This window comes from Misgurnus anguillicaudatus, chromosome 14, assembly GCF_027580225.2.
Source record: "Misgurnus anguillicaudatus chromosome 14, ASM2758022v2, whole genome shotgun sequence".
NCBI lineage: Eukaryota > Metazoa > Chordata > Actinopteri > Cypriniformes > Cobitidae > Misgurnus > Misgurnus anguillicaudatus.
The window spans coordinates 7738066-7753788 of NC_073350.2; the positions used below are offsets into that span (position 1 = coordinate 7738066).

Below are 15723 nucleotides of genomic sequence, written 5' to 3' on the forward strand. Positions count from 1 at the left end.
ACAAACAACATGATCTAAAAGCAGCATCTGAAGTCTAATCTCAGTTTAAAGCTTGATTACCACCATGTCGTCCAGCGTCCAGGTATGTGCACAGGAAAGGTGGTGACCTTTGCCATCATTCTTTCGCAGAGGCAATATCGTAGCCTATGAGGTTTATCCGAGGCGTGATCATTGCTGGTTGAAAACTTTACCCAATACCCCACCAGGATGACTTGAAATACAGTCAGCTTTGGCAATTTTTGCCAGTCTCTTAAGAGACTTAGAAGTTCGTTGTAAATTAAAGATGTCTGCTAATGTTGTTCGTAGTGAGATTAGGGGAATCAAAGTTCCATCCCAATCGTTGGTGTCACATTCATTTCAATCTTTAATGTGGGAGTCAACATTAAAGATATCAAGGTTGTGTTTTTACAGAGTGTTCTCTACGTCATATGTGATGATTTTGCGGAGAAAAGAGCAAATCATAAAAATGATTTAGCTGGCTTTTCACAGGCAGGGTCACGTTTTTGTCACACGTGCTTTATCTTGGGCCCCCTTAATAGTCAGTTCATCATGTTACGCAGACACACCTACACTTCCTTCAGCTTAGTAACGCTGCCTCTCTGGTGACGTTTTGGAGGACGACTGCTTTTTCCTCAAGAGAAGAGTGTCTCAAGCTAAAGCAAGACTTCTCCCCTTAAAGAGCTCTTGCGGACTCTGTTAGAAGACTGAAGCAGGTGCCGGCTCATTCTGGCATTCTAGTAACATTTACTCTGTCCACAGACCAATGAGTAATGAACAGGTCATGATAAAGAAATCCCAACCTTGTCTGCCAACATTATCAGACCATAGAAGGCATGAGAGGTCATGCCCTGGTTCTGAGGAGTGAGCCCGGATAGCTCAGTCGGTAGAGCATCAGACTTTTAATCTGAGGGTCCAGGGTTCAAGTCCCTGTTCGGGCGATGAGCTCAGGTTTGTGTCCTGTCGACTACGTCAGCGAGCATCTCCCCTTGGCATTTGGGTCGGCCTCGGGGACGTATTGGATTTTGAGGGGCGGTTTCCCGGACAGGGATTAGACTTGTCCTCGACTAAAATAAATGCAAGAGCTGTCCAAACTGAAAAGAACTTGCTCTGACACCATTGCCCTTTGCTTTGCTGTGAAATGCACACAAGCAATGTTTTTAATAAGGCATGATTGTTCAAACTAGTTGTATTTCCTAATTAAACTGAGGCCTAGTCCTGTCTTAAACTAATCCCTGTGCGGGAAAACACCCCTGAGAGGCATTTTACTTAAGGTTTGCCGGTGAAAGTAAACAAAAAATTGATTGAGACCTCAGAAAATGAATGCCAAGCGCCTTCCGGCCGACGCACTCAGGCAAACCTGCAGGCACAGCTCTGCCGAAGCCTGGTGGCACGCCGTGATCGTATAGTGGTTAGTACTCTGCGTTGTGGCCGCAGCAACCCCGGTTCGAATCCGGGTCACGGCAGTCCATCCAGGGGTGTGGGTGGATCATCCCACTGCTGCCCCTTTTGTACCTACCTGACCGACAAGTTCTTTTCAGCACACACCAAGCCCAGAGGGTTCGCGAGGTCGACTCGTTGTAGTCGTGGCCGAGTGGTTAAGGCGATGGACTTGAAATCCATTGGGGGCTCCCCGCGCAGGTTCAAACCCTGCCGACTACGTGCGTCTGCTTCTTGGCTTCAGAGATTCACTTGTTGGTTGTTCCAGCTCACGGAGTGCTGTGTTTCTGCTGCTCAAGTTGTTACCATTGGATTTGCGGATGGAAAATTAAGCAGCCTTTCATAGTTTCTCCTGTGTGTGTTAAACAAGCAGCCCTGTTGTCAAGTGACGCAGCTTTCGTTGTCATATTATCCATATACAGCACGCACAACATGAAACCAAAAAAGAGCTGGAACAGGTTTTTGTTTAGAAATGATGTGCATTGTGGCTAATCGAGTTGATCCTAACCTGATGTTAAGGATTAAGGCCCCACCCTTTTGTTTTCACAATTACCACAATTCCCTGCCCTGGATTGTTGTCCTTAATTCATTTAAAAATGTTTTGCACTCATGCTTTTCCTAATAGACAGCGAATAATGAGTAAACCTCTGGTGAAGATCTCTTACCTGTCGAAAAGGCAAAACATACAGCAAAGCCATACCTTCTTCTTCTTCTTCTTCGTTTAATGGCAAGAAGCACCAACTTTAAGGTGCATTATCGCCACCTTCTGTGTTGGAGTGTGAACCAGAGTTTGACCCCACAAAAAAGAACCTAGATTCCCTTAATCAATCCTGTTATTTTTAAACAATGAAATGATCTCTTCAAGCCGTAACCGATTGTATTCTAAGGGTTCAAGTCAACAATTCCCACTTGCCTATTTTCCCTCTGCAATGTTTACCTTTTCCTCAATATACTTTCGTCAAAAACAAACAACATGATCTAAAAGCAGCATCTGAAGTCTAATCTCAGTTTAAAGCTTGATTACCACCATGTCGTCCAGCGTCCAGGTATGTGCACAGGAAAGGTGGTGACCTTTGCCATCATTCTTTCGCAGAGGCAATATCGTAGCCTATGAGGTTTATCCGAGGCGTGATCATTGCTGGTTGAAAACTTTACCCAATACCCCGCCAGGATGACTTGAAATACAGTCAGCTTTGGCAATTTTTGCCAGTCTCTTAAGAGACTTAGAAGGTCGTTGTAAATGAAAGATGTCTGCTAATGTTGTTCGTAGTGAGATTAGGGGAATCAAAGTTCCATCCCAATCGTTGGTGTCACATTCATTTCAATCTTTAATGTGGGAGTCAACATTAAAGATATCAAGGTTGTGTTTTTACAGAGTGTTCTCTACGTCATATGTGATGATTTTGCGGAGAAAAGAGCAAATCATAAAAATGATTTAGCTGGCTTTTCACAGGCAGGGTCACGTTTTTGTCACACGTGCTTTATCTTGGGCCCCCTTAATAGTCAGTTCATCATGTTACGCAGACACACCTACACTTCCTTCAGCTTAGTAACGCTGCCTCTCTGGTGACGTTTTGGAGGACGACTGCTTTTTCCTCAAGAGAAGAGTGTCTCAAGCTAAAGCAAGACTTCTCCCCTTAAAGAGCTCTTGCGGACTCTGTTAGAAGACTGAAGCAGGTGCCGGCTCATTCTGGCATTCTAGTAACATTTACTCTGTCCACAGACCAATGAGTAATGAACAGGTCATGATAAAGAAATCCCAACCTTGTCTGCCAACATTATCAGACCATAGAAGGCATGAGAGGTCATGCCCTGGTACTGAGGAGTAAGCCCGGATAGCTCAGTCGGTAGAGCATCAGACTTTTAATCTGAGGGTCCAGGGTTCAAGTCCCTGTTCGGGCGATGAGCTCAGGTTTGTGTCCTGCCGACTACGTCAGCGAGCATCTCCCCTTGGCATTTGGGTCGGCCTCGGGGACGTATTGGATTTTGAGGGGCGGTTTCCAGGACAGGGATTAGACTTGTCCTCGACTAAAATAAATGCAAGAGCTGTCCAAACTGAAAAGAACTTGCTCTGACACCATTGCCCTTTGCTTTGCTGTGAAATGCACACAAGCAATGTTTTTAATAAGGCATGATTGTTCAAACTAGTTGTATTTCCTAATTAAACTGAGGCCTAGTCCTGTCTTAAACTAATCCCTGTGCGGGAAAACACCCCTGAGAGGCATTTTGCTTAAGGTTTGCCGATGAAAGTAAACAAAAAATTGATTGAGACCTCAGAAAATGAATGCCAAGCGCCTTCCGGCCGACACACTCAGGCAAACCTGCAGGCGCAGCTCTGCCGAAACCTGGTGGCACGCAGTGATCGTATAGTGGTTAGTACTCTGCGTTGTGGCCGCAGCAACCCCGGTTCGAATCCAGGTCACGGCAGTCCATCCAGGGATGTGGGTGGGTCATCCCACTGCTGCCCCTTCTGTACCTACCTGACCGACAAGTTCTTTTCAGCACACACCAAGCCCAGAGGGTTCGCTAGGTCGACTTGTTGTAGTCGTGGCCGAGTGGTTAAGGCGATGGACTTGAAATCCATTGGGGTCTCTCCGCGCAGGTTCAAACCCTGCCGACTACGTGCGTCTGCTCCTTGGCTTCAGAGATTCACTTGTTGGTTGTTCCAGCTCCCGGAGTGCTGTGTTTCTGCTGCTCAAGTTGTTACCATTGGATTTGCGGATGGAAAATTAAGCAGCCTTTCATAGTTTCTCCTGTGTGTGTTAAACAAGCAGCCCTGTTGTCAAGTGATGCAGCTTTCGTTGTCATATTATCCATATACAGCACGCACAACATGAAACCAAAAAAGAGCTGGAACAGGTTTTTGTTTAGAAATGATGTGCATTGTGGCTAATCGAGTTGATCCTAACCTGATGTTAAGGATTAAGGCCCCACCCTTTTGTTTTCACAATTACCACAATTCCCTGCCCTGGATTGTTGTCCTTAATTCATTTAAAAATGTTTTGCACTCATGCTTTTCCTAATAGACAGCGAATAATGAGTAAACCTCTGGTGAAGATCTCTTACCTGTCGAAAAGGCAAAACATACAGCAAAGCCATACCTTCTTCTTCTTCTTCTTCGTTTAATGGCAAGAAGCACCAACTTTAAGGTGCATTATCGCCACCTTCTGTGTTGGAGTGTGAACCAGAGTTTGACCCCACAAAAAAGAACCTAGATTCCCTTAATCAATCCTGTTATTTTTAAACAATGAAATGATCTCTTCAAGCCGTAACCGATTGTATTCTAAGGGTACAAGTCAACAATTCCCACTTGCCTATTTTCCCTTTGCAATGTTTACCTTTTCCTCAATATACTTTCGTCAAAAACAAACAACATGATCTAAAAGCAGCATCTGAAGTCTAATCTCAGTTTAAAGCTTGATTACCACCATGTCGTCCAGCGTCCAGGTATGTGCACAGGAAAGGTGGTGACCTTTGCCATCATTCTTTCGCAGAGGCAATATCGTAGCCTATGAGGTTTATCCGAGGCGTGATCATTGCTGGTTGAAAACTTTACCCAATACCCCGCCAGGATGACTTGAAATACAGTCAGCTTTGGCAATTTTTGCCAGTCTCTTAAGAGACTTAGAAGTTCGTTGTAAATTAAAGATGTCTGCTAATGTTGTTCGTAGTGAGATTAGGGGAATCAAAGTTCCATCCCAATCGTTGGTGTCACATTCATTTCAATCTTTAATGTGGGAGTCAACATTAAAGATATCAAGGTTGTGTTTTTACAGAGTGTTCTCTACGTCATATGTGATGATTTTGCGGAGAAAAGAGCAAATCATAAAAATGATTTAGCTGGCTTTTCACAGGCAGGGTCACGTTTTTGTCACACGTGCTTTATCTTGGGCCCCCTTAATAGTCAGTTCATCATGTTACGCAGACACACCTACACTTCCTTCAGCTTAGTAACGCTGCCTCTCTGGTGACGTTTTGGAGGACGACTGCTTTTTCCTCAAGAGAAGAGTGTCTCAAGCTAAAGCAAGACTTCTCCCCTTAAAGAGCTCTTGCGGACTCTGTTAGAAGACTGAAGCAGGTGCCGGCTCATTCTGGCATTCTAGTAACATTTACTCTGTCCACAGACCAATGAGTAATGAACAGGTCATGATAAAGAAATCCCAACCTTGTCTGCCAACATTATCAGACCATAGAAGGCATGAGAGGTCATGCCCTGGTTCTGAGGAGTGAGCCCGGATAGCTCAGTCGGTAGAGCATCAGACTTTTAATCTGAGGGTCCAGGGTTCAAGTCCCTGTTCGGGCGATGAGCTCAGGTTTGTGTCCTGTCGACTACGTCAGCGAGCATCTCCCCTTGGCATTTGGGTCGGCCTCGGGGACGTATTGGATTTTGAGGGGCGGTTTCCCGGACAGGGATTAGACTTGTCCTCGACTAAAATAAATGCAAGAGCTGTCCAAACTGAAAAGAACTTGCTCTGACACCATTGCCCTTTGCTTTGCTGTGAAATGCACACAAGCAATGTTTTTAATAAGGCATGATTGTTCAAACTAGTTGTATTTCCTAATTAAACTGAGGCCTAGTCCTGTCTTAAACTAATCCCTGTGCGGGAAAACACCCCTGAGAGGCATTTTACTTAAGGTTTGCCGGTGAAAGTAAACAAAAAATTGATTGAGACCTCAGAAAATGAATGCCAAGCGCCTTCCGGCCGACGCACTCAGGCAAACCTGCAGGCACAGCTCTGCCGAAGCCTGGTGGCACGCCGTGATCGTATAGTGGTTAGTACTCTGCGTTGTGGCCGCAGCAACCCCGGTTCGAATCCGGGTCACGGCAGTCCATCCAGGGGTGTGGGTGGATCATCCCACTGCTGCCCCTTTTGTACCTACCTGACCGACAAGTTCTTTTCAGCACACACCAAGCCCAGAGGGTTCGCGAGGTCGACTCGTTGTAGTCGTGGCCGAGTGGTTAAGGCGATGGACTTGAAATCCATTGGGGGCTCCCCGCGCAGGTTCAAACCCTGCCGACTACGTGCGTCTGCTTCTTGGCTTCAGAGATTCACTTGTTGGTTGTTCCAGCTCACGGAGTGCTGTGTTTCTGCTGCTCAAGTTGTTACCATTGGATTTGCGGATGGAAAATTAAGCAGCCTTTCATAGTTTCTCCTGTGTGTGTTAAACAAGCAGCCCTGTTGTCAAGTGACGCAGCTTTCGTTGTCATATTATCCATATACAGCACGCACAACATGAAACCAAAAAAGAGCTGGAACAGGTTTTTGTTTAGAAATGATGTGCATTGTGGCTAATCGAGTTGATCCTAACCTGATGTTAAGGATTAAGGCCCCACCCTTTTGTTTTCACAATTACCACAATTCCCTGCCCTGGATTGTTGTCCTTAATTCATTTAAAAATGTTTTGCACTCATGCTTTTCCTAATAGACAGCGAATAATGAGTAAACCTCTGGTGAAGATCTCTTACCTGTCGAAAAGGCAAAACATACAGCAAAGCCATACCTTCTTCTTCTTCTTCTTCGTTTAATGGCAAGAAGCACCAACTTTAAGGTGCATTATCGCCACCTTCTGTGTTGGAGTGTGAACCAGAGTTTGACCCCACAAAAAAGAACCTAGATTCCCTTAATCAATCCTGTTATTTTTAAACAATGAAATGATCTCTTCAAGCCGTAACCGATTGTATTCTAAGGGTTCAAGTCAACAATTCCCACTTGCCTATTTTCCCTCTGCAATGTTTACCTTTTCCTCAATATACTTTCGTCAAAAACAAACAACATGATCTAAAAGCAGCATCTGAAGTCTAATCTCAGTTTAAAGCTTGATTACCACCATGTCGTCCAGCGTCCAGGTATGTGCACAGGAAAGGTGGTGACCTTTGCCATCATTCTTTCGCAGAGGCAATATCGTAGCCTATGAGTTTTATCCGAGGCGTGATCATTGCTGGTTGAAAACTTTACCCAATACCCCGCCAGGATGACTTGAAATACAGTCAGCTTTGGCAATTTTTGCCAGTCTCTTAAGAGACTTAGAAGGTCGTTGTAAATGAAAGATGTCTGCTAGTGTTGTTCGTAGTGAGATTACGGGAATCAAAGTTCCATCCCAATCGTTGGTGTCACATTCATTTCAATCTTTAATGTGGGAGTCAACATTAAAGATATCAAGGTTGTGTTTTTACAGAGTGTTCTCTACGTCATATGTGATGATTTTGCGGAGAAAAGAGCAAATCATAAAAATGATTTAGCTGGCTTTTCACAGGCAGGGTCACGTTTTTGTCACACGTGCTTTATCTTGGGCCCCCTTAATAGTCAGTTCATCATGTTACGCAGACACACCTACACTTCCTTCAGCTTAGTAACGCTGCCTCTCTGGTGACGTTTTGGAGGACGTCACCAAAAACAAACAACATGATCTAAAAGCAGCATCTGAAGTCTAATCTCAGTTTAAAGCTTGATTACCACCATGTCGTCCAGCGTCCAGGTATGTGCACAGGAAAGGTGGTGACCTTAGCCATCATTCTTTCGCAGAGGCAATATCGTAGCCTATGAGGTTTATCCGAGGCGTGATCATTGCTGGTTGAAAACTTTACCCAATACCCCGCCAGGATGACTTGAAATACAGTCAGCTTTGGCAATTTTTGCCAGTCTCTTAAGAGACTTAGAAGTTCGTTGTAAATGAAAGATGTCTGCTAATGTTGTTCGTAGTGAGATTAGGGGAATCAAAGTTCCATCCCAATCGTTGGTGTCACATTCATTTCAATCTTTAATGTGGGAGTCAACATTAAAGATATCAAGGTTGTGTTTTTACAGAGTGTTCTCTACGTCATATGTGATGATTTTGCGAAGAAAAGAGCAAATCATAAAAATGATTTAGCCGGCTTTTCACAGGCAGGGTCACGTTTTTGTCACACGTGCTTTATCTTGGGCCCCCTTAATAGTCAGTTCATCATGTTACGCAGACACACCTACACTTCCTTCAGCTTAGTAACGCTGCCTCTCTGGTGACGTTTTGGAGGACGACTGCTTTTTCCTCAAGAGAAGAGTGTCTCAAGCTAAAGCAAGACTTCTCCCCTTAAAGAGCTCTTGCGGACTCTGTTAGAAGACTGAAGCAGGTGCCGGCTCATTCTGGCATTCTAGTAACATTTACTCTGTCCACAGACCAATGAGTAATGAACAGGTCATGATAAAGAAATCCCAACCTTGTCTGCCAACATTATCAGACCATAGAAGGCATGAGAGGTCATGCCCTGGTACTGAGGAGTGAGCCCGGATAGCTCAGTCGGTAGAGCATCAGACTTTTAATCTGAGGGTCCAGGGTTCAAGTCCCTGTTCGGGCGATGAGCTCAGGTTTGTGTCCTGCCGACTACGTCAGCGAGCATCTCCCCTTGGCATTTGGGTCGGCCTCGGGGACGTATTGGATTTTGAGGGGCGGTTTCCCGGACAGGGATTAGACTTGTCCTCGACTAAAATAAATGCAAGAGCTGTCCAAACTGAAAAGAACTTGCTCTGACACCATTGCCCTTTGCTTTGCTGTGAAATGCACACAAGCAATGTTTTTAATAAGGCATGATTGTTCAAACTAGTTGTATTTCCTAATTAAACTGAGGCCTAGTCCTGTCTTAAACTAATCCCTGTGCGGGAAAACACCCCTGAGAGGCATTTTGCTTAAGGTTTGCCGGTGAAAGTAAACAAAAAATTGATTGAGACCTCAGAAAATGAATGCCAAGCGCCTTCCGGCCGACGCACTCAGGCAAACCTGCAGGCGCAGCTCTGCCGAAGCCTGGTGGCACGCCGTGATCGTATAGTGGTTAGTACTCTACGTTGTGGCCGCAGCAACCCCGGTTCGAATCCGGGTCACGGCAGTCCATCCAGGGATGTGGGTGGGTCATCCCACTGCTGCCCCTTCTGTACCTACCTGACCGACAAGTTCTTTTCAGCACACACCAAGCCCAGAGGGTTCGCTAGGTCGACTTGTTGTAGTCGTGGCCGAGTGGTTAAGGCGATGGACTTGAAATCCATTGGGGTCTCTCCGCGCAGTTTCAAACCCTGCCGACTACGTGCGTCTGCTCCTTGGCTTCAGAGATTCACTTGTTGGTTGTTCCAGCTCACGGAGTGCTGTGTTTCTGCTGCTCAAGTTGTTACCATTGGATTTGCGGATGGAAAATTAAGCAGCCTTTCATAGTTTCTCCTGTGTGTGTTAAACAAGCAGCCCTGTTGTCAAGTGACGCAGCTTTCGTTGTCATATTATCCATATACAGCACGCACAACATGAAACCAAAAAAGAGCTGGAACAGGTTTTTGTTTAGAAATGATGTGCATTGTGGCTAATCGAGTTGATCCTAACCTGATGTTAAGGATTAAGGCCCCACCCTTTTGTTTTCACAATTACCACAATTCCCTGCCCTGGATTGTTGTCCTTAATTCATTTAAAAATGTTTTGCACTCATGCTTTTCCTAATAGACAGCGAATAATGAGTAAACCTCTGGTGAAGATCTCTTACCTGTCGAAAAGGCAAAACATACAGCAAAGCCATACCTTCTTCTTCTTCTTCTTCGTTTAATGGCAAGAAGCACCAACTTTAAGGTGCATTATCGCCACCTTCTGTGTTGGAGTGTGAACCAGAGTTTGACCCCACAAAAAAGAACCTAGATTCCCTTAATCAATCCTGTTATTTTTAAACAATGAAATGATCTCTTCAAGCCGTAACCGATTGTATTCTAAGGGTACAAGTCAACAATTCCCACTTGCCTATTTTCCCTTTGCAATGTTTACCTTTTCCTCAATATACTTTCGTCAAAAACAAACAACATGATCTAAAAGCAGCATCTGAAGTCTAATCTCAGTTTAAAGCTTGATTACCACCATGTCGTCCAGCGTCCAGGTATGTGCACAGGAAAGGTGGTGACCTTTGCCATCATTCTTTCGCAGAGGCAATATCGTAGCCTATGAGGTTTATCCGAGGCGTGATCATTGCTGGTTGAAAACTTTACCCAATACCCCGCCAGGATGACTTGAAATACAGTCAGCTTTGGCAATTTTTGCCAGTCTCTTAAGAGACTTAGAAGTTCGTTGTAAATGAAAGATGTCTGCTAATGTTGTTCGTAGTGAGATTAGGGGAATCAAAGTTCCATCCCAATCGTTGGTGTCACATTCATTTCAATCTTTAATGTGGGAGTCAACATTAAAGATATCAAGGTTGTGTTTTTACAGAGTGTTCTCTACGTCATATGTGATGATTTTGCGAAGAAAAGAGCAAATCATAAAAATGATTTAGCCGGCTTTTCACAGGCAGGGTCACGTTTTTGTCACACGTGCTTTATCTTGGGCCCCCTTAATAGTCAGTTCATCATGTTACGCAGACACACCTACACTTCCTTCAGCTTAGTAACGCTGCCTCTCTGGTGACGTTTTGGAGGACGTCACCAAAAACAAACAACATGATCTAAAAGCAGCATCTGAAGTCTAATCTCAGTTTAAAGCTTGATTACCACCATGTCGTCCAGCGTCCAGGTATGTGCACAGGAAAGGTGGTGACCTTTGCCATCATTCTTTCGCAGAGGCAATATCGTAGCCTATGAGGTTTATCCGAGGCGTGATCATTGCTGGTTGAAAACTTTACCCAATACCCCGCCAGGATGACTTGAAATACAGTCAGCTTTGGCAATTTTTGCCAGTCTCTTAAGAGACTTAGAAGTTCGTTGTAAATGAAAGATGTCTGCTAATGTTGTTCGTAGTGAGATTAGGGGAATCAAAGTTCCATCCCAATCGTTGGTGTCACATTCATTTCAATCTTTAATGTGGGAGTCAACATTAAAGATATCAAGGTTGTGTTTTTACAGAGTGTTCTCTACGTCATATGTGATGATTTTGCGAAGAAAAGAGCAAATCATAAAAATGATTTAGCCGGCTTTTCACAGGCAGGGTCACGTTTTTGTCACACGTGCTTTATCTTGGGCCCCCTTAATAGTCAGTTCATCATGTTACGCAGACACACCTACACTTCCTTCAGCTTAGTAACGCTGCCTCTCTGGTGACGTTTTGGAGGACGACTGCTTTTTCCTCAAGAGAAGAGTGTCTCAAGCTAAAGCAAGACTTCTCCCCTTAAAGAGCTCTTGCGGACTCTGTTAGAAGACTGAAGCAGGTGCCGGCTCATTCTGGCATTCTAGTAACATTTACTCTGTCCACAGACCAATGAGTAATGAACAGGTCATGATAAAGAAATCCCAACCTTGTCTGCCAACATTATCAGACCACAGAAGGCATGAGAGGTCATGCCCTGGTACTGAGGAGTGAGCCCGGATAGCTCAGTCGGTAGAGCATCAGACTTTTAATCTGAGGGTCCAGGGTTCAAGTCCCTGTTCGGGCGATGAGCTCAGGTTTGTGTCCTGCCGACTACGTCAGCGAGCATCTCCCCTTGGCATTTGGGTCGGCCTCGGGGACGTATTGGATTTTGAGGGGCGGTTTCCCGGACAGGGATTAGACTTGTCCTCGACTAAAATAAATGCAAGAGCTGTCCAAACTGAAAAGAACTTGCTCTGACACCATTGCCCTTTGCTTTGCTGTGAAATGCACACAAGCAATGTTTTTAATAAGGCATGATTGTTCAAACTAGTTGTATTTCCTAATTAAACTGAGGCCTAGTCCTGTCTTAAACTAATCCCTGTGCGGGAAAACACCCCTGAGAGGCATTTTGCTTAAGGTTTGCCGGTGAAAGTAAACAAAAAATTGATTGAGACCTCAGAAAATGAATGCCAAGCGCCTTCCGGCCGACGCACTCAGGCAAACCTGCAGGCGCAGCTCTGCCGAAGCCTGGTGGCACGCCGTGATCGTATAGTGGTTAGTACTCTACGTTGTGGCCGCAGCAACCCCGGTTCGAATCCGGGTCACGGCAGTCCATCCAGGGATGTGGGTGGGTCATCCCACTGCTGCCCCTTCTGTACCTACCTGACCGACAAGTTCTTTTCAGCACACACCAAGCCCAGAGGGTTCGCTAGGTCGACTTGTTGTAGTCGTGGCCGAGTGGTTAAGGCGATGGACTTGAAATCCATTGGGGTCTCTCCGCGCAGGTTCAAACCCTGCCGACTACGTGCGTCTGCTCCTTGGCTTCAGAGATTCACTTGTTGGTTGTTCCAGCTCCCGGAGTGCTGTGTTTCTGCTGCTCAAGTTGTTACCATTGGATTTGCGGATGGAAAATTAAGCAGCCTTTCATAGTTTCTCCTGTGTGTGTTAAACAAGCAGCCCTGTTGTCAAGTGACGCAGCTTTCGTTGTCATATTATCCATATACAGCACGCACAACATGAAACCAAAAAAGAGCTGGAACAGGTTTTTGTTTAGAAATGATGTGCATTGTGGCTAATCGAGTTGATCCTAACCTGATGTTAAGGATTAAGGCCCCACCCTTTTGTTTTCACAATTACCACAATTCCCTGCCCTGGATTGTTGTCCTTAATTCATTTAAAAATGTTTTGCACTCATGCTTTTCCTAATAGACAGCGAATAATGAGTAAACCTCTGGTGAAGATCTCTTACCTGTCGAAAAGGCAAAACATACAGCAAAGCCATACCTTCTTCTTCTTCTTCTTCGTTTAATGGCAAGAAGCACCAACTTTAAGGTGCATTATCGCCACCTTCTGTGTTGGAGTGTGAACCAGAGTTTGACCCCACAAAAAAGAACCTAGATTCCCTTAATCAATCCTGTTATTTTTAAACAATGAAATGATCTCTTCAAGCCGTAACCGATTGTATTCTAAGGGTACAAGTCAACAATTCCCACTTGCCTATTTTCCCTTTGCAATGTTTACCTTTTCCTCAATATACTTTTGTCAAAAACAAACAACATGATCTAAAAGCAGCATCTGAAGTCTAATCTCAGTTTAAAGCTTGATTACCACCATGTCGTCCAGCGTCCAGGTATGTGCACAGGAAAGGTGGTGACCTTTGCCATCATTCTTTCGCAGAGGCAATATCGTAGCCTATGAGGTTTATCCGAGGCGTGATCATTGCTGGTTGAAAACTTTACCCAATACCCCGCCAGGATGACTTGAAATACAGTCAGCTTTGGCAATTTTTGCCAGTCTCTTAAGAGACTTAGAAGTTCGTTGTAAATGAAAGATGTCTGCTAATGTTGTTCGTAGTGAGATTAGGGGAATCAAAGTTCCATCCCAATCGTTGGTGTCACATTCATTTCAATCTTTAATGTGGGAGTCAACATTAAAGATATCAAGGTTGTGTTTTTACAGAGTGTTCTCTACGTCATATGTGATGATTTTGCGGAGAAAAGAGCAAATCATAAAAATGATTTAGCTGGCTTTTCACAGGCAGGGTCACGTTTTTGTCACACATGCTTTATCTTGGGCCCCCTTAATAGTCAGTTCATCATGTTACGCAGACACACCTACACTTCCTTCAGCTTAGTAACGCTGCCTCTCTGGTGACGTTTTGGAGGACGACTGCTTTTTCCTCAAGAGAAGAGTGTCTCAAGCTAAAGCAAGACTTCTCCCCTTAAAGAGCTCTTGCGGACTCTGTTAGAAGACTGAAGCAGGTGCCGGCTCATTCTGGCATTCTAGTAACATTTACTCTGTCCACAGACCAATGAGTAATGAACAGGTCATGATAAAGAAATCCCAACCTTGTCTGCCAACATTATCAGACCATAGAAGGCATGAGAGGTCATGCCCTGGTACTGAGGAGTGAGCCCGGATAGCTCAGTCGGTAGAGCATCAGACTTTTAATCTGAGGGTCCAGGGTTCAAGTCCCTGTTCGGGCGATGAGCTCAGGTTTGTGTCCTGTCGACTACGTCAGCGAGCATCTCCCCTTGGCATTTGGGTCGGCCTCGGGGACGTATTGGATTTTGAGGGGCGGTTTCCCGGACAGGGATTAGACTTGTCCTCGACTAAAATAAATGCAAGAGCTGTCCAAACTGAAAAGAACTTGCTCTGACACCATTGCCCTTTGCTTTGCTGTGAAATGCACACAAGCAATGTTTTTAATAAGGCATGATTGTTCAAACTAGTTGTATTTCCTAATTAAACTGAGGCCTAGTCCTGTCTTAAACTAATCCCTGTGCGGGAAAACACCCCTGAGAGGCATTTTGCTTAAGGTTTGCCGGTGAAAGTAAACAAAAAATTGATTGAGACCTCAGAAAATGAATGCCAAGCGCCTTCCGGCCGACGCACTCAGGCAAACCTGCAGGCGCAGCTCTGCCGAAGCCTGGTGGCACGCCGTGATCGTATAGTGGTTAGTACTCTGCGTTGTGGCCGCAGCAACCCCGGTTCGAATCCGGGTCACGGCAGTCCATCCAGGGATGTGGGTGGATCATCCCACTGCTGCCCCTTTTGTACCTACCTGACCGACAAGTTTTCAGCACACACCAAGCCCAGAGGGTTCGCTAGGTCGACTCGTTGTAGTCGTGGCCGAGTGGTTAAGGCGATGGACTTGAAATCCATTGGGGTCTCCCCGCGCAGGTTCAAACCCTGCCGACTACGTGCGTCTGCTCCTTGGCTTCAGAGATTCACTTGTTGGTTGTTCCAGCTCACGGAGTGCTGTGTTTCTGCTGCTCAAGTTGTTACCATTGGATTTGCGGATGGAAAATTAAGCAGCCTTTCATAGTTTCTCCTGTGTGTGTTAAACAAGCAGCCCTGTTGTCAAGTGACGCAGCTTTCGTTGTCATATTATCCATATACAGCACGCACAACATGAAACCAAAAAAGAGCTGGAACAGGTTTTTGTTTAGAAATGATGTGCATTGTGGCTAATCGAGTTGATCCTAACCTGATGTTAAGGATTAAGGCCCCACCCTTTTGTTTTCACAATTACCACAATTCCCTGCCCTGGATTGTTGTCCTTAATTCATTTAAAAATGTTTTGCACTCATGCTTTTCCTAATAGACAGCGAATAATGAGTAAACCTCTGGTGAAGATCTCTTACCTGTCGAAAAGGCAAAACATACAGCAAAGCCATACCTTCTTCTTCTTCTTCTTCGTTTAATGGCAAGAAGCACCAACTTTAAGGTGCATTATCGCCACCTTCTGTGTTGGAGTGTGAACCAGAGTTTGACCCCACAAAAAAGAACCTAGATTCCCTTAATCAATCCTGTTATTTTTAAACAATGAAATGATCTCTTCAAGCCGTAACCGATTGTATTCTAAGGGTACAAGTCAACAATTCCCACTTGCCTATTTTCCCTTTGCAATGTTTACCTTTTCCTCAATATACTTTCGTCAAAAACAAACAACATGATCTAAAAGCAGCATCTGAAGTCTAATCTCAGTTTAAAGCTTGATTACCA

General features: G+C 44.9%; 1 protein-coding gene and 23 non-coding genes across 24 annotated transcripts in view; all 24 read left to right on the forward strand.

Moving 5' to 3' along the window:
* prr13 (proline rich 13) overlaps positions 1-15723 on the forward strand; it is a 359338-nt gene that overhangs the window by 172531 nt on the left and 171084 nt on the right. The gene's annotated exons all lie outside the window — the stretch shown is intronic.
* LOC141369646 (U4 spliceosomal RNA) lies at positions 118-258 on the forward strand. Its single transcript, XR_012373441.1, has one exon. It is a non-coding gene; the product is annotated as a U4 spliceosomal RNA (small nuclear RNA).
* trnak-uuu (transfer RNA lysine (anticodon UUU)) lies at positions 866-938 on the forward strand. The gene has a single exon. It is a non-coding gene; the product is annotated as a tRNA-Lys (tRNA).
* trnah-gug (transfer RNA histidin (anticodon GUG)) lies at positions 1392-1463 on the forward strand. Its single transcript has one exon. It is a non-coding gene; the product is annotated as a tRNA-His (tRNA).
* On the forward strand, positions 1578-1659 carry trnas-uga (transfer RNA serine (anticodon UGA)). The gene has a single exon. It is a non-coding gene; the product is annotated as a tRNA-Ser (tRNA).
* Positions 2519-2659, forward strand: LOC141369629 (U4 spliceosomal RNA). Its single transcript, XR_012373424.1, has one exon. It is a non-coding gene; the product is annotated as a U4 spliceosomal RNA (small nuclear RNA).
* trnak-uuu (transfer RNA lysine (anticodon UUU)) lies at positions 3267-3339 on the forward strand. The gene has a single exon. It is a non-coding gene; the product is annotated as a tRNA-Lys (tRNA).
* On the forward strand, positions 3979-4060 carry trnas-uga (transfer RNA serine (anticodon UGA)). The gene has a single exon. It is a non-coding gene; the product is annotated as a tRNA-Ser (tRNA).
* Positions 4920-5060, forward strand: LOC141369630 (U4 spliceosomal RNA). Its single transcript, XR_012373425.1, has one exon. It is a non-coding gene; the product is annotated as a U4 spliceosomal RNA (small nuclear RNA).
* trnak-uuu (transfer RNA lysine (anticodon UUU)) lies at positions 5668-5740 on the forward strand. Its single transcript has one exon. It is a non-coding gene; the product is annotated as a tRNA-Lys (tRNA).
* trnah-gug (transfer RNA histidin (anticodon GUG)) lies at positions 6194-6265 on the forward strand. The gene has a single exon. It is a non-coding gene; the product is annotated as a tRNA-His (tRNA).
* Positions 6380-6461, forward strand: trnas-uga (transfer RNA serine (anticodon UGA)). Its single transcript has one exon. It is a non-coding gene; the product is annotated as a tRNA-Ser (tRNA).
* LOC141369653 (U4 spliceosomal RNA) lies at positions 7321-7461 on the forward strand. The gene has a single exon (XR_012373448.1). It is a non-coding gene; the product is annotated as a U4 spliceosomal RNA (small nuclear RNA).
* LOC141369631 (U4 spliceosomal RNA) lies at positions 7950-8090 on the forward strand. The gene has a single exon (XR_012373426.1). It is a non-coding gene; the product is annotated as a U4 spliceosomal RNA (small nuclear RNA).
* On the forward strand, positions 8698-8770 carry trnak-uuu (transfer RNA lysine (anticodon UUU)). Its single transcript has one exon. It is a non-coding gene; the product is annotated as a tRNA-Lys (tRNA).
* trnas-uga (transfer RNA serine (anticodon UGA)) lies at positions 9410-9491 on the forward strand. The gene has a single exon. It is a non-coding gene; the product is annotated as a tRNA-Ser (tRNA).
* On the forward strand, positions 10351-10491 carry LOC141369632 (U4 spliceosomal RNA). The gene has a single exon (XR_012373427.1). It is a non-coding gene; the product is annotated as a U4 spliceosomal RNA (small nuclear RNA).
* Positions 10980-11120, forward strand: LOC141369633 (U4 spliceosomal RNA). The gene has a single exon (XR_012373428.1). It is a non-coding gene; the product is annotated as a U4 spliceosomal RNA (small nuclear RNA).
* trnak-uuu (transfer RNA lysine (anticodon UUU)) lies at positions 11728-11800 on the forward strand. Its single transcript has one exon. It is a non-coding gene; the product is annotated as a tRNA-Lys (tRNA).
* trnas-uga (transfer RNA serine (anticodon UGA)) lies at positions 12440-12521 on the forward strand. The gene has a single exon. It is a non-coding gene; the product is annotated as a tRNA-Ser (tRNA).
* LOC129428279 (U4 spliceosomal RNA) lies at positions 13381-13521 on the forward strand. The gene has a single exon (XR_008638920.1). It is a non-coding gene; the product is annotated as a U4 spliceosomal RNA (small nuclear RNA).
* On the forward strand, positions 14129-14201 carry trnak-uuu (transfer RNA lysine (anticodon UUU)). The gene has a single exon. It is a non-coding gene; the product is annotated as a tRNA-Lys (tRNA).
* On the forward strand, positions 14655-14726 carry trnah-gug (transfer RNA histidin (anticodon GUG)). Its single transcript has one exon. It is a non-coding gene; the product is annotated as a tRNA-His (tRNA).
* trnas-uga (transfer RNA serine (anticodon UGA)) lies at positions 14838-14919 on the forward strand. The gene has a single exon. It is a non-coding gene; the product is annotated as a tRNA-Ser (tRNA).